This window comes from Schistocerca americana, chromosome 1, assembly GCF_021461395.2.
Source record: "Schistocerca americana isolate TAMUIC-IGC-003095 chromosome 1, iqSchAmer2.1, whole genome shotgun sequence".
Classification (NCBI taxonomy): Eukaryota; Metazoa; Arthropoda; class Insecta; order Orthoptera; family Acrididae; genus Schistocerca; species Schistocerca americana.
In genome coordinates this window covers 1109304873-1109332631 of record NC_060119.1, presented here as the reverse complement: position 1 = coordinate 1109332631, position 27759 = coordinate 1109304873, and the positions used below count along the sequence as shown (strand labels likewise).

Below are 27759 nucleotides of genomic sequence, written 5' to 3'. Positions count from 1 at the left end.
GATCTCACGTTCTATACAAGCTTTCCGTTCGGCTGCGAGCTTATGCAAAAGTCTATACTTCTATCACAGTTCGTTGATTTACGCTTCTGTGACCATTTTCAGGTCATCATACGTACAGATGATTCAGAACGGTGTACTTGAATTGCAAATCACAACTCCATCTCTTCAGAAGAATGTCAGCTGCCCTTGCATTTTGCGTAGGTTACCAGTAAACAATCACTCTAGCAATAAGCTGACTCACACAGACACACACAATTTGGGCTAGGCATTTGTCTGTAAATATTGATCACTGTCTGTATAGGCTGAAATCAGCTGACTGTCTTAGTAGCACAGACCTAACATGTTAAAAGTACAGCCTAATAATGGAAAAATGTTGTGACTTAATTACTTCATACAGAATCGGGACACCAATGGGAATAAACTGTTTTACATGGTTTCTTTAAATTATTCATGACGAATGCTTAGATGATTCCTTCACTGACGCCTCGTAACTCTTCCTAGGTAATGTTTCGTTTCTAATAGCTCCAATGGATGGCTTGCTAAAGTCTAACCTCCCTTCCCTTCAGCAAATGCATTTCTTCTCAACCATCTGACCAGGAAAGATTACAGTCTTCTGCTTCTTCTCGCGGATTATCTACGGCTGGCGCCACATCTCCGCCCTCAGTCGCTATCTTCTTCTGTCCTGATTTTCCTCGATGTTCATATTCCTCGCTTCGATTGCCTCCTCCACATCATTTTGCCGGTTGCGTCGTGGGCGACCCCATTTGTTCCCCTGGGATGGTATCGTTCGTAGTATCCTATTTGCGAGGGTCACTGCAAAATAAATGCACACTATTTTTTTAAATTCATCTTTATTCTACATGTTTGAAAGTTTTACAGTGTGTAGATACATCGTTTAGGAACAATATTTTAATTTCTCCACATAATTTCCATCCCTCTCAACTGCCTTACTCCATCTTGGAACCAGCGCCTGTATACCCGCACAGTAAAATTCTGGACCAACCTGTTGGAGCCACTGTTTGGCAGCGTGCACTTGGGAGTCATCATCTTCAAACCTTGTTCCACGAAGAGAGTCTTTCAGTTTCCCAAAGAGATGATAGTCACATGGAACCAGGTCAGGACTGTTGTCGTGCAACAGCAAAACATCCTACTTTTGCTGATATCGTCGAACACGACTCAGTCTAGCTTGAAGTTTCTTCAGTGTTGTCACATATGCATCAGAATTTATGGTGGTTGCACTTGGCATGACGTCCACATACAAGAGTCCTTCGGAATCGAAAAACACCGTAGCCATAACTTTTCCAGCAGAAGCTGTGGTTTCGAATTTTTTTTTTCCTTGGATGAGTTTGCATGATGCCACTCCATTGATTGCCTCTTCATCTCTGGTGAAAAATGATGGAGCCATGTTTCATCACCTGTCACAATTCTTTCAAGAAATTCATCTCCACCATTCTCGTACTGTTCCTAAAGTTCGCTGCATACCGTGTTTCTTGTTTCTTTGTGAGCCACTGTCAACATCCTGGGAATCCACCTGGAACAAACCTTTTTTAACGCCAACACTTTCAGTATTCTGTAAACCCTTCCTTCCCCTGTCCCAACGTAGCGTGACAATTCGTTCACTGTGATGCGTCTGTCAGCAGTCACCAATTCGTTAACTCTGCACATTGTCTGGAGTGTGTGCAGTACGAGGCCAGCCGCTGCGAGGACAATCCTCAATATTGCCGTGCCCGCTTTCATCACGTAACCTGCTTGCCCACCGACTAACTGTACTGCGATCGACAGCAGCATCTCCATTCACCTTTTTCAACCCCTTGTGGATGTTTCCCACTGTCTCGTTTTCACAGCACAGGAATTCTATGACAGAACGTTGCTTCTGACGAACGTCAAGTGTAGCAGCCATCTTGAAGACATGCTGTGACGGCACCACTCACGGGAACAGGTTGAACTAAGTTTGAAAACAAGCGGGAGGGATGTATCTGCACACTGTAGAACTTTCACACATGCAGAATGAAAACTGTGTTCTTACAAAAATAGTGTGCATTTCTTTTGGAGTGACCTTCTTAATACCCTGTCTTCGTTCATCCTATTCACGTAGCTAAACCACACCATCTGTTTGCGTTGGATGTCGTCACAGATATCCCTATCAATTTTCGTCCTTTGTCGGATTTCGTCATTTCTGATCCTGTTCATCGTAGTACAGGAGATACGTCGTAAGTAGTATCGGTGGCAAGCAGTTTTTTGTATCTTTTTTGCTAACGTCCCAGGCTCCTGATCTGAACAAAACACACTCTGGACTATAGTTTTATACAGTGACTTCTTCGTTATTCTTGTTATCTTTTTATTCCAAAGAGCACAGTTCATTACCCTTTTTTACAGCTCGTCTTTTATCAATTCTACCAGTGATTTCATCATTGCTTGTGCCCTGTATTATTGAATAATACTCCAAGATATTTTGTTTTTTCTACACTTACAGTTACTTCTCCATCTCCCTCCAAATTGTTTGCTTTTCCCGCTCCAACAGCCAAATACTCACACTTTTTCATGTTCTTTAAGCCAGCCTTTTATTGTATTCCTTTTTAAGCTTTCTTATCATATAGCTCATATCATCTTCATGTTCTGCTAGTACACACTCCCATAACCTGGCATTTACCGTACCAAGTCTGCAGGATTGCTCCTAGATACAGCTTAAAGAGGGTCGGTGACAGTCCACATCCCTGGCACAGACCCTTCGAATTCTTCTATCCAACTATTGAAAAATGGTTCTGAGCACTATGGGACTCAACTGCTGAGGTCATTAGTCCCCTAGAACTTAGAACTAGTTAAACCTAACTAACCTAAGGACATCACAAACATCCATGCCCGAGGCAGGATTCGAACCTGCGACCGTAGCGGTCTTGCGGTTCCAGACTGCAGCGCCTTTAACCGCACGGCCACTTCGGCCGGCTGTGTCCAACTATTCCCAGTCTTTACGCTCCCTGTTTTATTTTCATATAATTTTGTAACTCTGCTTACAGTCATATGGCATTATATGGGCTGTGGGACACAATATCATTAGGAGACCATACACCAAGCATACAGGGCAGATTGCGTGACTAACGAGGAGGTACTGAATAGAACTGGGGAGAAGAGGAATTTGTGGCACAACTCGACTGGAAGAAGGGATCTGTTGGTAGGACACTTCTGAGGCATCAAGGGATCACCAATTTAGTGTTGGGGGAAACGTGGAGGGTAAAAACCATAGTGGGAGACCATGAGATGATACACTAAGCAGATTCAGAAGAATGTAGATTGCAATAGTTACTCGTAGACGAAGAGGCTTGCAGAGGACAGAGTAGCATGGAGAGCTGCATGAAACCAGTCTTTGGACTGAAGACCACAACAACAACTCCAATCAAATGTTCAAATGTGTGTGAAATCTTATGGGACTTAACTACTAAGGTCATCAGTCCCTAAGCTTACACACTACTTAAGCTAAATTATCCTAAGGACAAACACACACACCCATGCCCGAGGGAGGACTTGAACCTCCGCCGGGACCAGCCGCACAGTCCATGACTGCAGCGCCTGAGACCGCTCGGCTAATCCCGCGCGGCAACACCAATCATGGATGACCTCCGACACTTCGTTCATACTGCCTGCAATGAAAGGTTACCTAGCCGGCCGCTGTGACCGAGCAGTTCTAGGCGCTTCAGTCCGGAACCGCGCTGCTGCTACGGTCGCAGGTTCGAATCTTGCCACGGGCATGGATGTGTGTGATGTTCTTAGGTTAGTCAGGTTTAAGTAGTTGTAAGTCTGGGGGACTGATGACCTCAGATGTTAAATCCCATAGTGCTTAGAGCCATTTGAAAAGCTGCCTAGTAAAGCATCGTGGCGTTCAAACTACTTTAGGGCCATAGACTGCATTACATGACTTTTTTTGTGTTTGTTGGTGATGGGCTTACAAAACCACGCTGTTACTAAGCCGCAGCGGCTGCATACAATATAAATTCACTATAGCATACTTATTCACTTGCTGAGTAGTTGTACTGTCTGGTAAAGGTCTGACATTCTTACTTGCCTTCCCTGTTCGTACACAGAGCAGCGATTTTCAGAATGGTTTGTGAAGAGTCAGGTAGGTAGTAGAGACTTGATCAGCTGCAGGAGAGGATTTGAGGTGCAGTTACAGTTGCCTTCTTTCACTTTCCCCCACTGCGGTAGTCCGGTACTGGCCAACGTAGAATCTCCTCCCTGTGGCACGCGAGTCGCTTCCAGACAGCTGTAGAGCAGAGGTAGTGAGTAGAACTCGGCGCACTGGAGCCCTGGGGCGATGCGGTGGCACGCATGAGAGGCAGAGTAGCCGGCGATAAGCCGCGGCTGACGTGTGGCTGGTGGCGTCGTCTTAGCGGGGGACCTGCCGGCGCTCGAGTACTTCCCCATCTCGCCGCACCTGACGCGCATCCGCGTGCGCCGGAACCCCGCGCGGCCCCTCCAGGAGATCACCTGTTACCCCGTCACCGTGCACCACGACAACCCGCCGCCACTCTTCTCCACCTACAAGCGCACCGCGCCCTCCTTCGTCTGCGTGGGCGCCGCCACCGCGACGAGGGCGACGGCCGCGGAGGCCGCAGCGCAGCCGCCGTCGCCGGCGCCGCCCAGCGCCGCCCCCGCGGCCGCCGCGCCGCCGCCCCTGCCTCCGCAGCGGCTGTCGTCGCGCCACAACTCGACGCTGCGCATGTGGTCGCGCATGCAGCTGCCCGCCAGCCCGGAGGCGGCCAGGAGGCGGCACCAGGCGTCGCGGCACGCCAACGTCACGTTCCTGCGCGAGCGCATCACCAGCAAGCTGGGCGCCGCCCCCGCAGCCGCCGCCGCCCCCAAGGCGCGGTCGCGGCCGCAGTCGGCCTCCCCGGAGCCGGCGCGCGCCAAGGCGGCCAGGAGGGCGGCGCCGCCCACGCGCCTCAGCCGCTCGCCCGACCTGGCGTCGCCCGCGGAGGTGCGCAAGGCGCTGCAGGCCGCACCGGCCGTCCGAGAGAGACCGGGCTCCAGGCTGCTGCCCCCAGGTACGTCCGCTCGTCGTTCAGCTCTAGCCTACTGACAAGGGAACCTGCCCATCGCACCCCCCTCAGATTTAGTTATAAGTTGGCACAGTGGATAGGCCTTGGAAAAACTGAACACAGATCAATCGAGAAAACGGGAAGAAGTTGTGTGGAACTATGAAAAAAATAAGCAAAATATACAAACTGAGTAGGCATCATCAATGATAGTACGAACTAAGGAAGCCGGAACGGTAGCTCAGCGTGTTCGGTCAGAGAGCTGGTTGGCCTCTGTAATAAAAAAAACTGAGTGGAAAGATCAACAAACGAACTTGCTCGGATGTCATGTGACGTCCACAACGACAAAAAAAAAGAGCGCCGTGGTCCCGTGGTTAGCGTGAGCAGCTGCGGAACGACGGAACGAGAGGTCCTTGGTTCAAGTGTTCCCTCGAGTAAAAAGTTTACTTTCTTTATTTTCGCAAAGTTATGATCTGTCCGTTCGTTCATTGACGTCTCTGTTCACTGTAATAAGTTTAGTGTCTGTGTTTTGCGACCGCACCGCAAAACCCGTGCGATTGTTATTGAAGTCGCGAGCTATATTTGCTGGATTCATATTGCCCACGGAATACATCTCACGTATTTAATGCACTCTCGTCCAAAGTAGCGAACAGTCAAATGCCAGCCAGGGAGCCTCGTTAGCAGGAATACTCTCTTTTCCGTGCGCTGTAATCGACTGACGTCGTGTATTTCGATGTTTGTTTAGGTGTAGCGTCCCCCATACTACGGCGCAGTTACCTCGCATCGGACGGACGGACGGACAGATAATAATTGTCAAAAAAAAAAAAAAAAAAAAAGAAAAAAAAACTTTTCACTCGAGGGAAGATTTGATCCAAGGACCTCTCGTACCGCAGCTGCCCACGGGACCACAGCGCTTCTGAGCGCACATTGTCCTTGATGTTGCGTATCTTGCACATGGACTACTCAGTTTGTATATTTTGCTTATTTTTTTCATAGTTCCACACAACTTCTTCCTGTTTTCTCGATTTATCTGTGTTCAGTTTTTCAAGGCCTATCCACTGTGCCAACTTATAACTAAATCGGAGGGGGGTGCGATGGGGACGTTCCCTTGTGAGTACTAATTCCAATTTAAGCATTTCCTACGAGGACTAAGGAACAAAAACTATTTTTTTCCTGAACCCGCCCGGTTGGCCGTGCACGGCTTTCCGAGCAGGGAGGAGCGCCTGGTCCCCGGCACGAATCCGCCCGGCGGACTTGCGTCGAGGTCCGGTGAACCGGCCAGTCTGTGGATGGTTTTGAGGCGGTTTTCCATCTGCCTCGGCGAATGCGGGCTGGTTCCCCTTATTCCGCCTCAGTTACACTATGTCGGCGATTGTTGCTCAAACAAGTTCTCCACGTATGAGTACACTACCATTACTCTACCACGCAAACATAGGGGTTTCACTCGTCCCTGGGGAGGTCCACCGGGGGCCGAACCGCACAATAACCCTGGGTTCGGTGTGGGGCGGCGGAGGGGTGAAGTGGACTGCGGTGGTCGTCGTGCGGTTGTGGACCACTGCGGCTGCGGCCTCTCCGTCGTTTCTAGGTCCCCGGTTAACATACAATATACAATTTTTTCCTGTAGTTTCCGTGATACTTTCCTGTCTCTACCATGAATATTTGAAACGAGCATGTTTTTAAGTACGGTGTGTAATCAAAAACTAACGGTAATTTTCGTTTTTCTTAAAGAATCTTTATTCATTCATCAACATCAACTTTATCCCTTCAGAGTAATCCTCCTCAGGTATGATACATCTATGCCAGCGCTTTTTCCCATCTTGGAAGTACTTCCGCGACTCTGATTTTATCTCATCAGTGATGGGGAAACGACGTTCTTTCATAGTTCCTTTCAGCCTCGGGGATAGAAACAAGTCGCAGGAGTCCATGTCCGGCGAATATGGTGGCTGAGGCAACGTAACGGTTTTGTTTTTTGTCCGAAAAGTCACGATCACGCATTGAGGTGTGAGAGGGAGCAATATCGTGATGCAATTTCCACAAGTGGTTTTGCCACAGTTCTGATCGTTTCCTTCAAATTGCCTCACACTAACGGAGCACAACCTCCAGGTAGCATTACTCTTTACTGACCGTACGACCTTAAGGCATGAACTCATGATGCACAATCTCATCGTAATCGAAGAAAAAGTGGAAAGAACCTTCACATTTGATCTAATTTGCCGAATATTGTTCGATCGTGGTTCTTCAGGCAGCTTCCATTGGAACGATTGGGCCTCGGTTTCGACGTCATACCAGTGTACCCATGTTTCGTTTGGTGTTATAACCGTCTTTAGAAGTTCTGGACCGTTGTCGACTTCATTCAGGAATTCCTGAGCCGTGTCTAAGCGATGTCGTTTGTGGTCGCAATTCAACGATTTCGGAACAAATTTTACTGCTACTTGTTTTGTGCGGAAAACATGCGAAAAAATGACCTGGCATGAACCATAGGATATAGCGGCATCAACAACCTCTCTGATGGTGATTAGGTGATTTTCCAGAAACATTTTCTGTATTTCTTCCACATTGTCAAGAGTAATTGATGTGCTAGGGTGTCCAGGGCGGTCGTCGTTTTCAGCGTCTTCTCGACCAAATGGCTCTGAGCACTATGGGACTTAACTTCTGAGGTCATCAGTCCCCTAGAACTTAGAACTAGTTAAACCTAACTAACCTAAGGACATCACACACATCCATGCCCGAGGAAGGATTCGAACCTGAGACCGTAGCGGTCGCACGGTTCCAGACTGTAGCGCCTAGAACCGCTCGGTCACACCGGCCGGCTCTTCTCGACCCTTTGAAACGTTTATACCACTCGTAAACTCTTGTCTTACTAATATTAAATTCTCAAAAAGCCACAGTCAATATTTCGAATGCGGTGCTGCGCTTTATTCCATTTTTCAAGCAAAATTTAATGCAAATTCTTTGACCATGTTTTTCGAAAGTAAAAATTCGCCAAGCTCTCGAAAATACATATAAAATCTTCGACTTCCAACAATAAACTAAATATTCAAAACAGTCGAAAATGCAAACATACGTGTGTATCAACAAGATTGTAAAACAGTTTTGAAAATCGTATGTATGAAGCCCGCGAAATTCAGTAATTTCCGTTACTTGTTTATCATACCTCGTATGATGTCTATAGGCGGAAGCATTCTCGTACCAGTAGGTCGGTAGTAATGCTCTAATTTGTAGACGCTTTTCACGTACCAAACAGCGGAGGTGACGCGATGGGAGCAGTATGGTGCGACAGAATTCGGTGTTCCTTTAAACCGTATAGCCACTGAAACTCAGGAAAAGCTGCACCTAGTGTACGGTGAAGATGCGCTGTCTCGTGCAACAAAGTTTCAAAGAAGACCGACTTGTCTGTATTATGAAGGGTGGACTTGTTGTTTCGACTTCTGCTGTAACTGAGGTCAAGTTCAACACAGCTGCTGTGGTTGTCCGTGAGAATCGGCGGATAACTTTACGTAACCTCAATGAAGTGTTGAGAGTTTCATATGGCAGTGTCTACGATTATGCATGATCATCTCCATACGACCAATGTTTGTGCCTCTTGGGTGCCACGACTGTTGACTCCAGAACAAAAGGCTGCGCGAATGGAGACAGGTTGTGGGGTGCTGTGTCTTCTTGCAGACGTAGGGAATGCATTTCTGGAAACATTATCACCGGCGATACGTCACGGCTGCATCATTAAAATTCCGAGGGAAAACGAGACTGCACAATGTAGTAGTCGCCCGAAAGTTGGTCCATATTCAGGGAAAATAATGATGATCATATTTTTTTGACTTTCATGGAATGATTTAACAGCATACTGTTCCACCTCACACTATCGTTACAGCAGCATACTGCAGATCAGTATTGGCTAAACAGAGGAAGCACATTGCAAGGAAACGACCAGAACTTTTTCGTACTGGGTGACGACTTCATCATGACAATGCGCGGCCCCTCGTCATCAATCAGGTCATGCGGTTTCTGGCTCTATTCAACATTACCTGTGTACCGCGTTCGCCTTATATCCCCGATCTTGCAACCTGTGATTTTTTTTTTATTCCCATCACTAAAGGCAAAGCTTCGAGGCATCCGATTGGAGAATTCTGAAGGAGTGCTAAAGAAGAGTGAGGCGATTCTCAGGGACCCGACAAAGAATGGCCTGCGCCGTTTGTTCCAGGACTTGCAGAGATGCCCAAAAAATTGCATTGAACTAGGACGGGAGTACCTCGAAAAAGATCACGTAAGCATTGAAATGGAGTCATAAAAAGTGTGAAAAAATCAGTCCCAGTCTTTGACGATCAGTCCTCGTACACTGCGGGGGGGGGGAAAATGAAACAGTATCAAGGACAAGGTCACTTTATTGAAAAGTGATGTGAAAGGTAGCTCCATTTTTGCAGTATATGATAACAAATTCAGAACAAATGAAACAAACTTGTCATTGTAAAGGATGCCCAAACATTCGCATTAATACGTTGTGTACCCTCTCTCCCGCTCCCTCCCCCGCGCTCTACCTCGATCTAGCGCCATTGCAGGCGCATATTCTCGCATGCAAACAATCATGCCGAATGGCATCCTGCAATAGGCTGTCCCAAGGATCGTGCGCCTTTTGTTGCAATTCGCCAATTGTCCTCGCAGGCCCTGGAGAACCAGTGAGTTCCCGCGTCATGTCCCATGCACATTCAGTTGGCGAGACATCTGGTGATTATACTGGCCATAGCAGTTGTTGTAAGCCATGAAGAGCACTCTGCGTCGTACGCGGATGTTCATTGTCCTGCTGGAAAAGCATATTACCTTCCTATCGAAGAAATTCCAGTGCCACAGGGATATAACAGCCTGTGCAGTGTAACGTGCACTGATTACCTTACCGTGCAGAAACACTAAACGAGCAAAAGTGACCGTGAGTTTAACTTATGCCCTCAGCACACACACCATGAAGCCTGGGATGGAAGCTTTTTGTCGTTCGGGAATGCACTCTGGAATAGTCAGTTTACCAGGTCTACACCATATGTGTATACGTCCATACTCGCATACAGAAAGAACCTACCCTCCTCACTGAAGCCAACAGAACGCTATTCCACTTTCAAACCAACGTTTTCACGACAAGAGTAGCCATGATTCGTAATGTCATGGTGTCGGTGGTAGTCTATCCAGAGGCACACGTAATCTTAGTGGTAAGTTCCTATGGGACCAAACTACTAAGGTCATCGGTCCCTAGGCTTACACTCTACTTAATCTAACTTTAACTAACTTACGCTAAGGACAACACACATACCCTCGCCCGGGGAAGGACTCGAACCTCCGACGGGGGAAGCCGCGCGAACCGTGACGAGGCGCCTAAGACCGCACGGCTACCCCGCGTATTAAAATGTTGAAATGTGTGTGAATTCCTAAGAGACCAAACTGCTGAAGTCATCGGACCCTAGCCGCGCGGTCAGGGGCATCTTGCACGGTCCACGCGGCTGTCCCCGTAGGAAGTTCGAGTCCTCCCTCGGTCATGGGTGTGTGTTTTGTCCATAGAGTAAGTTAGTTTAAGTTAGATTAAGTAGTGTGTAAGCTTAGGGACCGATGATCTAAGCAGTTTGGTCCCGTAAGATATTACCACAAATTTACAAATATATCGGTCCCTAGACTTACACACTGCTTAACCTAACTTAAACTAACAACAATGCACACACCCATGCCCGAGGGAGGACTCGAACTTCCGGCGGGAGGGGCCGCTCAAGCCGTGACATGGCGCCTTAAACCGCGCGGTCACTCCGCGCGGCTATCTTAGTCCTGCTGCCTGCAGATGGTTCCCAAAAGTCTCGGATGACAAAGCAAGGGCAACTTACGCGCAGATTTTGTCCCTGGATGATCATCGATCGGCCACTGCAGCTCGCATAATGCGTCGATCTTGACGTGGGTCTATACTATTCAGACGTCCACAACCTCGTCTACAGGAGTGAGAATGTTCCCCTCAAAGCAGCGACACACGTTGATACGTCTGCAGCAGTATGTTGATACGTCCTTTCCGCAGGCACACAATGCGACCCCGTTCAAAAGTCTGAAGCTGTTCAACAGAGTATGTATTCGTCGGTGGGCCGTGGTTGTGCGTTAGAATAAATGTTGCAAAAACTGTTCACCTCTCAGCTGAATTACTGCGTGCAGAGTCAAAACAGAGGGTTCGCAGATAGGCCTCTTGAGCTCCATCTGATCTCCGATGTCCGTGACAGATGAATCATTAACACTACAAGCCCTCAAAATGCACATATTATATGGTTCAAATGGTTCTGAGCACTATGGGACTTTACATCTATGGTCATCAGTCCCCTAGAACTTAGAACTACTTAAACCTAACTAACCTAAGGACATCGCACAACATCCAGTCATCACGAGGCAGAGAAAATCCCTGACCCCGCCGGGAATCGTACCCGGGCGCGGGAAGCGAGAACGCTACCGCACGACCACGAGCTGCGGACGCACATATTATATCCTGGTGCCACTGACACAGTTATTAAGGGTATTGCATCTTTTCTAGCAGTGTACGTCGTTTATTTTCCTGCCTCAGCTGAATATGTTTTTTACAGTATAACTAGTTTAGATCACACTTGATCTCTTCAGGTCTGAAACGAAGTAAAAAAGCTAAGTATGCATTTTTCATTATTTTACAATAAGTAGAAGTGTGTTGTGCATAATTCTTGAATTTGCCTACGTTGTTGCATGAGCAACCTATCGTGTCTATGCAATGAAGCCTGTGTCTGTGTATAAACTATGGGTTGCTTGACTGTGAATTGTTGCGAGACAATTTTCACAGAAAGAGAAAGAACCCGACAGCATCCGACTGAAATATTAGAAGCTGTTACAGTGTATAAATATTCAGGTGAGGCACTCAACGCATAACACCCCTTTCATTTCATGAACGGTTCCAGGTATCGAAAGGAGGTTTTTGGCAAATGATGGTACGCTGAGGGGCACGTATTTGTGTTACGTCACAAGGAGTCGTAACTCTTGTATGGATCGAGATATTGAAGGAAGTGCGGTTTTTTAAATAAAATGATATACTTTTAATGGCATCCGAAAGCGCTTGAAAAGGAGAGAACAGTTATATAGTCCGCAGCTCGTGGTCGTGCGGTAGCGTTCTCGCTTCCCGCGCCCGGGTTCTCGGGTTCGATTCCCGGCGGGGTCAGGGATTTTCTCTGCCTCGTGATGACTGGGTGTTGTGTGCTGTCCTTAGGTTAGTTAGGTTTAATTAGTTCTAAGTTCTAGGGGACTAATAACCATAGATGTTAAGTCCCATAGTGCTCAGAGCCATTTGAACCATTTGAACAGTTATACAGGGTGATTCAAAAAGAATACCACAACTTTAAAAATGTGTATTTAATGAAAGAAACATAATATAACCTTCTGTTATACATCATTACAAAGAGTATTTAAAAAGGTTTCTTTTCACTCAAAAACAAGTTCAGAGATGTTCAATATGGCCCCCTCCAGACACTCGAGCAATATCAACCCGATACTCCAACTCGTTCCACACTCTCTGTAGCATATCAGGCGTAACAGTTTGGATAGCTGCTGTTATTTCTCGTTTCAAATCATCAATGGTGGCTGGGAGAGGTGGCCGAAACACCATATCCTTAACATACCCCCATAAGAAAAAATTGCAGGGAGTAAGATCAGGGCTTCTTGGAGGCCAGTGATGAAGTGCTCTGTCACGGGCTGCCTGGCCTTTGCACAAACACCCATTCTCTGTAAACTGTTTATACCAACGTTTAATACACCACCTATCAGGAGGTTTAACACCATACTTCGTTCGAAATGCACGCTGAACAACTGTCGTCGATTCACTTCTGCCATACTCAATAACACAAAAAGCTTTCTGTTGAGCGGTCGCCATCTTAGCATCAACTGACGCTGACGCCTAGTCAACAGCGCCTCAAGCGAACAAATGTACAACTAAATGAAACTTTATAGCTCCCTTAATTCGCCGACAGATAGTGCTTAGCTCTGCCTTTTGTCGTTGCAGAGTTTTAAATTCCTAAAGTTTTGGTATTCTTTTTGAATCACCCTGTATAATGTTAGTCAGTTTGGGGTTGAAACTCTTCGCAAAAGAATCCGAGAAATATTCTAATATTCTGAGGCAAGTCGATCTGAATCGGCTGTTGCATTATAAATACGTTCATGAGAGGATACATCAATGTATCAAGTCTTTCAACTGTTCACTTGCCTGCGAGCTGTGTCGTCTATCGGCAGGTCATTTCTGCTTCAACATTCCTTGCATGCAGACGTGTAAACGAGTGAGAGAAGTTAGACATGCTTTTTTTATACGGTGAACGTCAAATAAATCCCGTCAAAGCGGTAGGGATCGTCGCTGCCCGTCGCGCCAGGCACGGGCACGAATTGTTAGGTCACTAGTGCGAAGGGGCAGCTGCAACGTCAGAGGACTGCAGCTGACACGTGGCACGAGACGTATTCCCAATGAATGTTAAGATCAGCCAGACGAGTGTCAGTCGCATCTTGGATCGACATAAATTCCACTCGTTTCAACTGTCACTCTGAGGACGTGATTTCGAAGGTCGTATAGAATTTTTTGAGTTTTTCCTGCAGCAACCGAGAGACTACAAGACATTTTTTCCAACGTGTTCTCTTTACCAGTGAAGCAACGTTAACAAACCACAGTAATGTGAACTTACACAACATGGAGTACTGGGCAGCTGAAAATCCACGCTGGCTTCGTCACACACACGTGGAGCGTGAACGCGCGGTGCGACATCATAGGAAACTCCATTGTGGAGCCTGACTCATACCAGGGGTGTTAATGGAAATACGTATCCACATTTTGTAATGAATCTTCTACTTGTTCTTGTAGAACAGGCATCACTGGATAAGCGACATATCATCCAATGCACTTTCATCTGTTCATCTATCTATCGAACGGCAACTACAAATATGCCTTGTAGTCGATGGTAAGCAATTTGAGAACATGTTTAAGTAAAGTGTAAAACTACGTTTCGTTAAGAAAAGTATTTATTGTATGGATGATATGACGTCAGTCATTCTGAACAATTTCGGATAATACCTATAGACACACATGTCCGACAGCAGGTGGTTCACCTTTAAGAAGCATTCAGGCGTCTCCAGTCAAATACAGATTAGTTTTATTTTATTTTTGATGTAGGAAGTTTTTTTCGTGAATAGGATGGTTTATCTTTATGAAGTATGAACGACCGACGTTTCTGTTCCGACTTTGACAACTAAGCAGCAAAGCGGAGGGCTTAAATGAAGAACTGTCTGATGTACCCTCATATCAAATAGTTTTCATAATACCCGTCTGATGAACCAGAAGCCAGCATATGCCGTAGTTCCATATACAATAATCATGGCAGACCCTGTATCCATGTCATAAAGGAAGTGAAGTTTTATTTTAGTAGCGTTGGCCTGTCTTGCTGCACATTATGACGCAGCATGGAATTGTGAAATGTTACATCGACAATGTTAACAAGCGCTGTATCACTGTTATAGTATTTCCAGGAGCTATTGAATGGAGTTAAGAAAAGCCCATGATTCCATTAAAAAATTTTCGTTTCAGTATCTCGGTTGATATCGGAGTTCAGAGCATTACCCATACAAAACATCATGTGTCCCTCAGCACACTATCAACTGCGAAAAATCTCGTTTCGATATCTCGAACCGTTCACGAAATTAAAGGGGTGTTTCGTCTTACTTGACTCACCCTATGTTAAAGTCAGCAGTAAGGAAGACGAAAACTTCTCCCTTATTACGTAGACGTGACAGCAGACATGGAAAAATTGTTCAAATGGCTCTGAGCACTATGGGACTCAACTGCTGAGGTCATTAGTCCCCTAGAACTTAGAACTAGTTAAACCTAACTAACCTAAGGACATCACAAACATCCATGCCCGAGGCAGGATTCGAACCTGCGGCCGTAGCGGTCTTGCGGTTCCAGACTGCAGCGCCTTTAACCACACGACCACTTCGGCCGGCCAGACATGGAAAGAATAGTGTACTTTAATGGGATTGTTTGAAAGAATAAACAGTGTTCTTGCATAACCAAACTTGGTAAATTGAGACAAACAATTTTCTAGAAAAACAATTAAATAATTCTGTTGGAAGCGCCATGTGAATGAGCTAAAGGAGATTAGGGTGCCTACCAAGGCATATGACAGTAAATTTTTCCTCATTCCTTTTTCGTCATGGACCAACACAAAGCCCCAAACATACGTAAGAAGTATTCTCCACTATGGAAGTAATTTATATCTCGCTTATTCCTGTCGAACTTTCTGACCTGCAGGAACAGTGGTTCGCAGTTCGACAGCAGTGTTCGCGTCGGCTCGCAATACCGGACGGCCGTCAGACGACAAGTCCTTACGTGTCACAGTGGCCATGTCAGCACGAGGGCGCGAGCTTCTGCGCTCGTCCTCCAGCACCGCAGTGCCGTCCACTTCCAAGTCCCCTTCTCCGGCACCCTCCACACCTCGCCGCCCCAGCGTCTCCCCGGTGGGCCGCGGCGCCTCCCTCTCGCCGTCTCCGGGACCGCTGCACAGGTCCCGCTCCAGGATAATATCCGTGGTGGGCGCTCCACCGTCCAGCCTCGCCCGCCGCAAGGACTCGGTCTCTCCGGCGCCCCAGAGGACCGCCTCGAGGACTTCGCTGGCACTGCGAGACGAAGCGAAAGCGCGGCCCAAGAAATTGGAGAAGCCGGGATCCGACTCCGTGAAGAAGAAGGTGAAAGCGCCGGGCAAGAGCAGCCCGCCCTCGTCCGTCACCAAGCTGGAAACGGGGAAGGTGCACGGGAGCACCGGTTCGGTGCGGTCCGCCGCCAGGACCGCCCCCGAAGCGAAGAAGAAGTCCGTGAGGAAGACGAAGGCGGAAGAGGGTGCGCCGAAGAAAGGGGTGGCGGCAAAGAAGCCGGAGAGGCCGCCCGGGAGGAAGAAAAAGTCGCCACCGAGCTCGTCAGACGAGCGCAAGAGCCGCAAGGAGTTGTCAGTCGCGTCCAGGTCGGCGACTGTGGCGGACCTGAGCGCGCTCGACGACGAGCCGGCGTCGCAGTTCGGCGGCAGCGACGAGGAGGCGTCGGTGTCGGCGCCGGGCCGGTCGGACACGTTCTTCCGGCACCTGCTGCTGCGCGACGCGCCGTCGCCCGCGCCGTCGGCGGGCAGCGCGCAGCGCGCGCACTCGTCGGTGCTGGAGCGCGCGCGCCTCTTCTGCGAGCGCGCGGCGCGCGGTCCCCGCCGCCAGGCCGCTCCGCGCGCAGAGCCGCCGCTGGGCCTGCTCAGCGTCTACCTGTCGCAGCGCCGCCCCGTCACCGAGTCCAAGTTCCGCAGCCTGGACCGCGAGCTCAGCGCCGCCTCGCGCTCCGCCAGCCCCTCGCCGCAGCGCGCGCCCGGGAAGCCCTTCTGTTACCTCCCGCGCATCGCAGCTGCCTCTGCAGCCGGCACTGGCGTCGTCAGCGAGAGGCGCGCCGTGTTCGGCTCGCTGGCTTCCTCGCGCGGAGTCAGTCCGGATGTTGCTGCCGAGGTAATTAAGCTTTTAGTTTATGAACTTGCACTGCATTCCCACTACAGTGGAACCTCATTAATCTGGACTAGGTAGGACCGTAGGATACAATTAGAATGACACAACGTTAAATTTCGTGAACGTACACATTATATTTATTTTCACGTTAACACAAAAATTACAACAACTTCGGTAGTCTCTGATAGCTAGCATATTCCACGCCACTCTTTCCATATTTCTAACCAACACTGGCTACAGGTGAAGTTCGAATTACCATTAGAAACTTTCTTGTGTAATCCTATCACTTTTCCCTGCAATGTGTGCCCTGAAACTGGAATGCAACTATCCCTGTTTTGCCACATGAAAAGTGCGTCATGAGCATGGCATTCTTTGCCTTTACATTAGAATTTTGAAACAAAAGCTTCGCTTAGCTCTGGTTATTTTTCCTGTCTGGCACCATTGAAGTTCAAACACCAAGTTCAGCAACGTTTCTCAACAATTCGCCGTTATCGATCGTATGCAGTGCATCTTGTCCGTGGGAATGTCTATGATGTTGTTTTACACTCTCAACAAACAGGGGCAATCCATTATTGTACAGCGCAATGTTAACTTGTGAACTGACACTGTGCCAGGGTCCATGCGTGTTGTGGTTGAATTTGAATTTAATAATTGCTATCGTCGATTGTTGCCAGTATTACTTTTGGAGTATCTTATACTGTTCAGTGATTAGACATTTAAAAAAAAAATCTGTGTGAAGTAGTGGTCTGGATTACTGAGGATTAATAAACGAGATTCCACTGTATGTTATGGTATACCACATTAAAATGTTTTACTATTTTAATGAATTAACTGTGGCAAGAAATATGAACACTGTTTCAGAAATGTACGAAGTAAGGGAAGCAGAAGTAGCAAAAATTACCCTCGTTGTGTATTAAAACAAGAAATAATACACAAAAATGTCCAAGTCTAAGGCTATAACGACACAAGGTGACCCCAAAGCCTCTGATAAAGCTTTTAAAGCTGTCAGCTACTTCCATTACCTACATGTTCTTTTAGCCAGTGATAATAAGGTGAAACAATGTATTAGAAACAAGATAAAAGCAGGCAGTACACCTTGTTATGTGAACTTAGACATGCTGAGGAGTTCTCTAATTACAAGAATAACAACTGCTCCCTTGTATGACCTGTTTTTACATATGGTTCAGAAATACAGGCAATAACAGAAGTGTATAAAAACAAGTGGTGACATTACTTTTCATTTTGTAGATGAAGACAAGTCAACGATGTCAGACACATCGAATACAATTAGAAGGAATGTTCAAAATCACGTCCCTGCAGTATCCTGTACCATTATCTGTGTACCATAACAACAAGCAACTAACCCTCTGTGCGGCGAAAAGAAGTCTCTGCCCTAGGAATCTTTCATCCAGGCACATCCTCATTTGCCCCACAGCTCACTTCGGCGACTTGCGCGTCGATGGATATGAAATGATTATGATTAGGACAACACAACAGTCCCTGAGCGGAGAAAATCTCCCACCCAGCCGGGAATCAAACCCAGGCCCTTAGGATTGACATTCTGTCGCACTGACCACTCAGTTACCAGGGGTGGATGCTTTGATAATGGTGAAGTGGTGCAAGCAGAGGTGAGGTTGTGGCCCCATCAACAAAGTCAAACAGTCTGCAGTGACAGTATTAGCAAACTGGTCTCCCACTGGCAAAAAGTGTTCATTCCCAGCATGACTACGTTGACAAATAAATGCGTAGGCATGAAGAATAAATATGTAGACAGTTGGTAAAGTCTGTTTTATTTAAAAGGCTCTGAGAGTTTTCACACAAAAAATTTGGGGACATTACTTTGAGTATGCCCTCGTACATTAATTTTTGGGGAAATGTTGTGGGGTTGACAGGAGAAATTGCTTCAGCTTCATCTCAAAAGTAAAAGTGCTATTAATTGTGCAAAGAATGCATGATAGCTGTTTCCATGCTAAGGTGCATGTGCAACGAGGATCTGGTGAAGCAGTCACAGCTTACGGTAGTCACACAGTTTGCCTAGCCGCAACTAAACTAACTTGCAGAAGTAATGAGCAGAAGCAATTGTACTTCTGTCTAGTGTTCTCACTAGGTATGCCTTGTTAGATTACTTTTCAATAGTGGAGATTCAATAGATGGAGTGATGGCATGTGTTTACACCCTGTATAAAGATGTTTCGAAAGTTTTTAAGATTGTAGAAGCTAGTGCAAGTCTTTCTACATGTGACGACAGTTTCGGACCTGGATGAATAAAAAAAATAGAGAAAAATTAAAATAGTGGTTTTAATGCTTTTGGTGTTCTACATAGTCTCCCCATACTTGAGAACAATGCACATAACATTCATATACCGTGAGAAACTCTCAAGAAAACTTTTCTTTGGGGTGTTGTTAAACAGACTTGACATTGGCTTGAATGTTAGTTACGTCATCAAAGTGTTGACCTTCATGTGAATTTGTGCACTACTTCGTTTTGTGGTATGTTCTTATTGATAACATCAAGTCTCATCACCCATGATGACATTTTCTTTCCTGGAAATGAAATGTCCACATTTTGCATTTCAGTCACACCTCGGAAAGTGTTCACGTGTCGTCGTTTTTGTTCAGGAGTCCAGATGTGAGGAACAATCAAATCTGTCGAGAAGGACCTTTGGAGTGTTCTTAAACTTTCGTGTTGCATTGGCTCGAATGTTAGTTATGTCATCAAAGCGGTGATCCTTCGGGTGAATTTCTGCACTTCGTCATTTGGTGGTAGATTCCTATTCAGAATGTCAAATCTCGTTATTTGAGTATCAATTTCCTGCATTTTGCGTTTCAGTCAAACCTTAGCAGGCATCCGTGCATTGTCATTATTTTTCAGGGATCTAGGTATGTGGGACAAACTCTGCACTTGAAACTTCCTGGCAGATTAAAACTGTGTGCCGGACTGAGACTCGAACTCGGGACCTTTGCCTTTTGCGGGCAAGTGCTCTACCATCTGAGCTATTCAAGCACGACTCACGTCCCGTCCTCACAGCTTTAATTCTGCCAGTACCTCGTCTCCTACCTTCCAATCTTCACAGAAGCTCTCCTGCCAACCCATGAAAGGCGAAGGTCCCAAGTTCGAGTCTGGATCCGGCACACAGTTTTAATCTGCCAGGAAGTTTCATATCAGCGCACTCTTCGCTGCGCAGTGAAAATCTCATTCTGAAAAAAAAAAAAAAAAAAAAAAAAATGGTTCAATTGGCTCTGAGCACTTAACATCGGAGGTCATCAGTCCCCTAGAACTTAGAACTACTTAAACCTAACTAGCCTAAGAACATCACACACATCCATGCCCGAAGCAGGATTCGAACCTGCGACCGTAGCGGCCGCGCGGTTCCAGACTGTAGCGGCTAGAATTTCTCGGCCACTCCGGCCGGCCATTCTGGAATGATCCCCCAGGCTGTGGCTAAGCCATGTCTTCACAATATGCTTTTTTCCAGGAGTGCTAGTTCTGCAAGGTTCGCAGGAGAGCTTCTGTGAAGTTTGGAAGGTGGGAGACGAGGTACTGGCGGAATTACAGCTGTGAGGACGGAGCGTGAGTCGTGCTTGGGTATCTCAGATGGAGCCGGCACGGTAGCTCAGCGTGTTTGGTCAGAGGGTTAGCTGCCCTTTGTAATAAAAAAACTGAGTTAAAAGAAAGGCGAAGGTCCCGAGTTCGAATCTCAGTCCGGCACGCAGTTTTAATCTGCCGGGAAGTTTCGTATCAGCACACACTTCGCTGCAAACTGAAAATCTCATTCTGGAACTCTGCACATGGTTTTCTCTTCTTCAAGACACTTTGGAGAATATCTCCAAGTCCTAATTTAGAGATGTTTTTCCTTTGCCACACTTCCGCTATTTGACACTGTCTGCTCACAACTAACTGGTCGAATGGAAATCTACAGTTTACAGTTGTCAGTTCGAGCTAGCAATGCAGTTACAGTGCATTGCAAAAACAGTTAAAGTCTGGTAGGATAGCCACAATCAGTAATTTTACAATGTAACTTTTAATCCATCTTGATTGCAAAATGTTTATTCATATGACAGTTTCGGTTCCTTTAGAACCATCTTCACATCTGATATTTCGGTTACAGGAGTAACCCGTCCAAATACAGCAACTTTCACATGTTGCGTCACACGTGATGCTGTATTTGGACGGATTACTCCTGTAACCCAAATATCAGATCTGAAGATGGTTCTGAAGGAACGGAAACTAGTCATATGAATGAACATTTTGCAATCAAGACAGATTAAAAATTACATTGCAGTTACAGTGGTTATATGTGGAAGTTTTTGGACGAATGGTGTATTTTTTGGATAGCTGAGATGCTGGTACAAAATTACAGCTAGTTCTACACTCTGTCGTGTTTGTTCAGTTGAAGGAGAGGAGGAGCAAAAGCGAGCCGCCGCCCGCCACCAGCTCTTCGACTGCCAGCTGGGTGAGCAGAGTGACGGTGGCGGCCAGGTCGCCGCCCCCGCGCCGCCGCGACCGGGAGTCCCCGCCGCCGCCGGCGTCGCCCACGCGGTCCCCGTCCAGCCGCAGGATCCGCAGCGTCAAGGCGCCGGGCCCGGCGACCCCAGTGGAGGGCCCCACCGGGCCCAGGCCGCGCCAGGCGCGCGCGCACAGCGCGGGGGACGCGGAGGCGCGCGGCGCGCCCGGGGCAGCCCCGCTGTCGCGCGCGGCCAGCTCCGCGTCGCTGGCCGACTACCCGGCCTACGTGGCAGAGCTGCTGCACTCGTCGCAGCGGTCGGCGCGCTTCCGCGAGCTGCGCAGCTTCTACTGCAGCCTGGAGCGGCTGGGCCAGCTGGAGCGCGCCACGTCGGCGGGCGACGTGCGCGCGCACGCGCGGCTGCCGGCCGCCTCGCTCGTCGTCGACGTGGAGCGCTGGCGGCGGCTGCGCGCGGCCGAGCGCGCCGACGAGGAGCTGCGCCGCCTGCGCAGCAGCCTGCGCGCCGCGCAGCGCGACCGCGGCCTGCTGTTCGCCGCCGCCGACGCGGAGCGCCTGCGCTGGCGGCCCGACCGCGGCCTGCGCTGCAAGGAGCGCTCCGTCGACGACCTGCGCCACGCCGTGCTCGAGGCCGCCGAGTCGCCGCGGCCGCCGTCGGCGGCGCGCCGGCGCGAGCTCGAGCTGGCGCGCGACGTGTACAAGCCGCTGTGGCGCGGCGCCTCCGTGCTCGACCTGGCGGGCAGCCTCAGCTCGGTGGCCGGCTCGCACCGCGGCCGCGCCGTCGTCGACACCCGCCACTCCGGCGCCGCCGGCTCCCGGTCGCCGCCGCCCGCTCTGAGCCGCCGCCACTACGAGGGCATCGGCAGCCGCCTCTGGAGCAGCCTCTCTGTGGAACAGGTGGCCGCGCTCAAGACGCAGCTCACGGAGATCTACAGCGGCGACGAACCCGCGGCCACTTCCCCTACGAGGCGCCAGCGCCTGCAGGTAACGGCACTTCTTATTCGAAGTAGTCCCAGAGTCTCATACACGTTAAACACAGAACCTCGCAAATCGGAAACGTTACATAAAAACAGCATAGTACCGAGAAAGACACACGAAAATGGGAATCATTTCCCGAAACGCATCGTCTTAAAAATGAATGAAAAGAAAGTCATCACTGGTAGCAGAAAAGTTATTTATAAACTAACACATTCCAGAATGAGATTTTCACTCTCCAGCGGAGTGTGCACTGAAATGAAACTTCCTTGCAGATTACAACTGTGTGCCAGACCGAGACTCGAACACGGGACGTTTGCCTTTCGCGGGCAAGTGCTCTACCGTCTGAGCTACCCAAGCACGACTCACGCCCCATCCTAACAGCTTTACTTCTGCCAGTACCTCGTCTCCTATCTTCCAAACTTTACAGAAGCTCTAGAAGCTCTTGGAAGGTAGGAGACGAGGTACTGGCAGAAGTAAAGCTGTGAGGACGGGGCGTGAGTCGTGCTTGGGTAGCTCAGACGGTAGAGCACTTGCCCGCGAAAGGCAAAGGTCCTGAGTTCGAGTCTCGGTCTGGCACACAGTTTTAATTTGCCAGGAAATTAACAGACCCATTGTTCTCACAGCCGCAAGCTTTCTAAAAAACCATTTATAACGGACAAAATCAGAAGACAGTTTCTGGTTGACGCATTTTATACATAGGATACATTAGGATATCAGTATTTTAGTAATTTTAAGAAAATCTGTACGTATGAAAATGTGTCTCTGATGTCTTAATAAATATTGAATTTCTTCCATTTTATTAAGTTTAATTTGTTTTTATTGTTTTGAATAAACACCTAAAATTATATATTGACGCTAGAAAGATAACTATATAACAACATACGAAAAAGACAATCATACGCAAGTGATATAAGTTATCTTTCTAAACTTGAAAATATTCCCTTTTTAAGAAAAGTTCCAGGACAGGTGTTTTTTTTTTTCTTTTAAATAGAAAATTGCACTTACCTCTCGGAAACAAGCTGAGAGATTGTCAACTGCAATGCTTGTAAGCTCATTTGTCACATCCCATTGGATGTTTGCGATATCTTAATGAAGCTTTCCTTTCAATCGCCATTTCACTCGCGGAAACAAGAAGAAATTGGAAGGCGAGGTCATGCGAAAATGGCGGATGTGGGATGGCAATAACAGAATATCTGGCCAGATACTTGGTAATAATACAGTTTGTGATCTTGCATTGTCATACCGTAAGAACCAGTCCTGAGAGTGCCACAGATCAGGTTGGCGACTTGCAATTGGTCGTCGCAAACGTTTCAACACTTCGATGTGAAGAGTTTGGTTCACTTCTTTGTCCTGGAGCAACATACTGATGGTGAACTGATACTCTACTATCAAAGAATGCAATCAACATTATCTTTGTTCTCGAAGATCGTCGTTTGACATTTTTCGAAGCTGGTGATCCAGGACTCAGCCATTCAGCACTTCGACGCGTTGTTTGAGGGTTATACTGGTAGCACCAACTTTCATCACTAGCAATAATCTTTGTCAGAAAAGTGGGATCACATCTGACTACATCCTGTAGTTCAGCAGAAATTCTTCGTCTTTCCTCATTCTGTTAACCTGTTAGGGATGAGTTTTGCATTAAGTTTTCGTTTCCCTAAATCTTCATTCAGCACTTTGACGCGTCGTTTGAGGGTTATACTGGTAGCACCAACTTTCATCGCTAGCAATAATCTTTGTCAGAAAAGTGGGATCACATCTGACTACATCCTGTAGTTCAGCAGAAATTCTTCGTCTTTCCTCATTCTGTTAACCTGTTAGGGATGAGTTTTGCATTAAGTTTTCGTTTCCCTAAATCTTCATTCAGCACTTTGACGCGTCGTTTGAGGGTTATACTGGTAGCACCAACTTTCATCGCTAGCAATAATCTTTGTCAGAAAAGTGGGATCACATCTGACTGCATCCTGTAGTTCAGCAGAAATTCTTCGTCTTTCCTCATTCTGTTAATCTGTTAGGGATGAGTTTTGCATTAAGTTTTCGTTTCCCTAAATCTTCATTCAGCACTTTGACGCGTCGTTTGAGGGTTATACTGGTAGCACCAACTTTCATCGCTAGCAATAATCTTTGTCAGAAAAGTGGGATCACATCTGACTACATCCTGTAGTTCAGCAGAAATTCTTCGTCTTTCCTCATTCTGTTAACCTGTTAGGGATGAGTTTTGCATTAAGTTTTCGTTTCCCTAAATCTTCATTCAGCACTTTGACGCGTGGTTTGAGGGTTATACTGGTAGCACCAACTTTCATCGCTAGCAATAATCTTTGTGAGAAAAGTGGGATCACATCTGACTGCATCCTGTAGTTCAGCAGAAATTCTTCGTCTTTCCTCATTCTGTTAATCTGTTAGGGATGAGTTTTGCATTAAGTTTTCGTTTCCCTAAATCTTCATTCAGCACTTTGACGCGTCGTTTGAGGGTTATACTGGTAGCACCAACTTTCATCGCTAGCAATAATCTTTGTCAGAAAAGTGGGATCACATCTGACTACATCCTGTAGTTCAGCAGAAATTCTTCGTCTTTCCTCATTCTGTTAACCTGTTAGGGATGAGTTTTGCATTAAGTTTTCGTTTCCCTAAATCTTCATTCAGCACTTTGACGCGTGGTTTGAGGGTTATACTGGTAGCACCAACTTTCATCGCTAGCAATAATCTTTGTCAGAAAAGTGGGATCACATCTGACTACATCCTGTAGTTCAGCAGAAATTCTTCGTCTTTCCTCATTCTGTTAACCTGTTAGGGATGAGTTTTGCATTAAGTTTTCGTTTCCCTAAATCTTCATTCAGCACTTTGACGCGTCGTTTGAGGGTTATACTGGTAGCACCAACTTTCATCGCTAGCAATAATCTTTGTCAGAAAAGTGGGATCACATCTGACTGCATCCTGTAGTTCAGCAGAAATTCTTCGTCTTTCCTCATTCTGTTAATCTGTTAGGGATGAGTTTTGCATTAAGTTTTCGTTTCCCTAAATCTTCATTCAGCACTTTGACGCGTCGTTTGAGGGTTATACTGGTAGCACCAACTTTCATCGCTAGCAATAATCTTTGTCAGAAAAGTGGGATCACATCTGACTACATCCTGTAGTTCAGCAGAAATTCTTCGTCTTTCCTCATTCTGTTAACCTGTTAGGGATGAGTTTTGCATTAAGTTTTCGTTTCCCTAAATCTTCATTCAGCACTTTGACGCGTGGTTTGAGGGTTATACTGGTAGCACCAACTTTCATCGCTAGCAATAATCTTTGTGAGAAAAGTGGGATCACATCTGACTGCATCCTGTAGTTCAGCAGAAATTCTTCGTCTTTCCTCATTCTGTTAATCTGTTAGGGATGAGTTTTGCATTAAGTTTTCGTTTCCCTAAATCTTCATTCAGCACTTTGACGCGTCGTTTGAGGGTTATACTGGTAGCACCAACTTTCATCGCTAGCAATAATCTTTGTCAGAAAAGTGGGATCACATCTGACTACATCCTGTAGTTCAGCAGAAATTCTTCGTCTTTCCTCATTCTGTTAACCTGTTAGGGATGAGTTTTGCATTAAGTTTTCGTTTCCCTAAATCTTCATTCAGCACTTTGACGCGTGGTTTGAGGGTTATACTGGTAGCACCAACTTTCATCGCTAGCAATAATCTTTGTCAGAAAAGTGGGATCACATCTGACTACATCCTGTAGTTCAGCAGAAATTCTTCGTCTTTCCTCATTCTGTTAACCTGTTAGGGATGAGTTTTGCATTAAGTTTTCGTTTCCCTAAATCTTCGCAAAAAACCTTATGGCGCATATCACGATTAAAGTAAAGTTGCTCTGATACCGCACGCACATCGACATAACTGCCTTACACGCCCCACGTTTGCATCGGTATGTGCAGTAGACGGTCGATCAACTCTGGAATCGTCTTGCACTGAATCTCTGCCTTCACGAACACTTTTGTGTCGCTCGATAAAACAACTTCTTGAAGAAGCCTCGCCTGAATATGTTTCCTTAATCATTATCCACATTTTCTCGATCTTAACGTGGAACTTAATGTTCAGTCGTTGCTCAGAATCAGCATCCATTGCGTCACCGCATCTAATCCGCCAAGAAACCAAACAGTGTGTTGCTAAGTACAGCCCTGCCATATAGTGAGTTTGCGCGGGGACATGGGCGAGGTTATTTCACGGATGCACACGTACCAGGTAACATAAAGACAGAATTTGTTACTTTTTATTATTGCAACTTAGAAATCTACATCTATGTGTTTACTCTCCTGTTCACAATAAAGTAACTGGCAGAGGGTTCAATGAACCACCTTCAAGCTGTCTCTCTACTGTCCCACTCGAACGCCGCACGTGAAAAACGAGCACTTACATTTTTCTGTGCAAGCTCTCATTTCTCTCATTTTATCGTGATGATCATTTCTCCCTTTGTATGTGGGTGCCAACAGAATGTTTTCGCAATCGGAGGAGAGAATTGATGATTGAAATTTCATGAGAAGATCCCATCGCAACGGAAAACGCCTTTGATTTAATGATTGTCGCTCCAATTCATGTATCATGTCTGTGGCACCATTTCGCGATAATACAAAACTAGTTGCCCTTCTCTGTACTTCTTCGATGTCATCCGTCAGTCCCACCTGATGCAGATCCCACATCACACAGCAGTACTCCAGAATAGGGCGGACAAACGCGGTGTAAGCAGTCCCTTTAGTTGACCTGTTGCATCTTCTGAGTGTTCTGCCAATGAATCGCAGTCTTTGGTTTGCTCTACCCGCAACATTATCTAGGTGATCGTTCCAATTTAGGTTATTTGTAATTTTAATCCCTAAGTATTTAGTTGAATTTATAGCCTTTAGATTAGTGTGACTTATCACGTAATGGAAATTTACCGGATTTCTTTTAGTACTCATGTGAATAATTTCACACTTTTCTTTATTCAGGGTCAATTTCCACTTTTCTCGCCATACAGATATCTTATCTAAATCATTTGTAAGTCGTTTCGATTATCTGATGACTTTACAAGACGGTAAATGACAGCATCATCAGCAAACAATCTAAGACGGCTACTCAGATTGTCTCCTATGTCGTTAATATAGGTCAGGAACAATAGAAAATCTATAACATTTCCTTGGGGAACGCCGGATATTACTTCTGTTTTGCTCGATGATTTTCTGTCTATTACTACGAACTGTGATTTTCTGACAGGAACTCACGAATCCAGTTGCACAACTGAGGCGATACTCCTTAGGCACGCAGTTTGGTTAGAAGACGCTTGTGAGGAACAGTGTCGAAAGCCTTCAGGAAATCTAAAAATATGGAATCAATTTGACATCCCCTGTCGATAGCACACATTACTTCATGAGTATTAAGAGCTAGTTGTGTTTAGCAGAAACGATATTTTCTGAATCCGGGCTGACTATGTGTCAATAAATCGTTTTCTTCCAAGTACTTCATTATGTTCGAATACACTATATGTTCCAAACCCCTATTGCAAATGGACGTTAGTGATATGGGCCTGTAATTCAACGGATTACTTATACTTCCCCCTTTGGGTATTGGTGTGACTTCAGCAATTTTCCAGTCTTAGGTACGGATCATTCTGTGAGCGAGCGGTTGTATATAATTGCTAAATATGGAGCTATTGTATCAGCATACTCTGGGAGGAACCTGACTGGTATACAATCTGTACCGGAAGTCTTGCCTTTTTTAAGTGTTTTAAGCTGCTTTGCGACACTGAGAATATCTAT

General features: G+C 46.6%; 1 protein-coding gene across 8 annotated transcripts in view; it reads left to right on the top strand.

Annotated features, from left to right (window-relative positions):
• LOC124618523 (sorbin and SH3 domain-containing protein 1) overlaps nucleotides 1–27759 on the top strand; it is a 935475-nt gene that overhangs the window by 618970 nt on the left and 288746 nt on the right. The window lies entirely within an intron of this gene.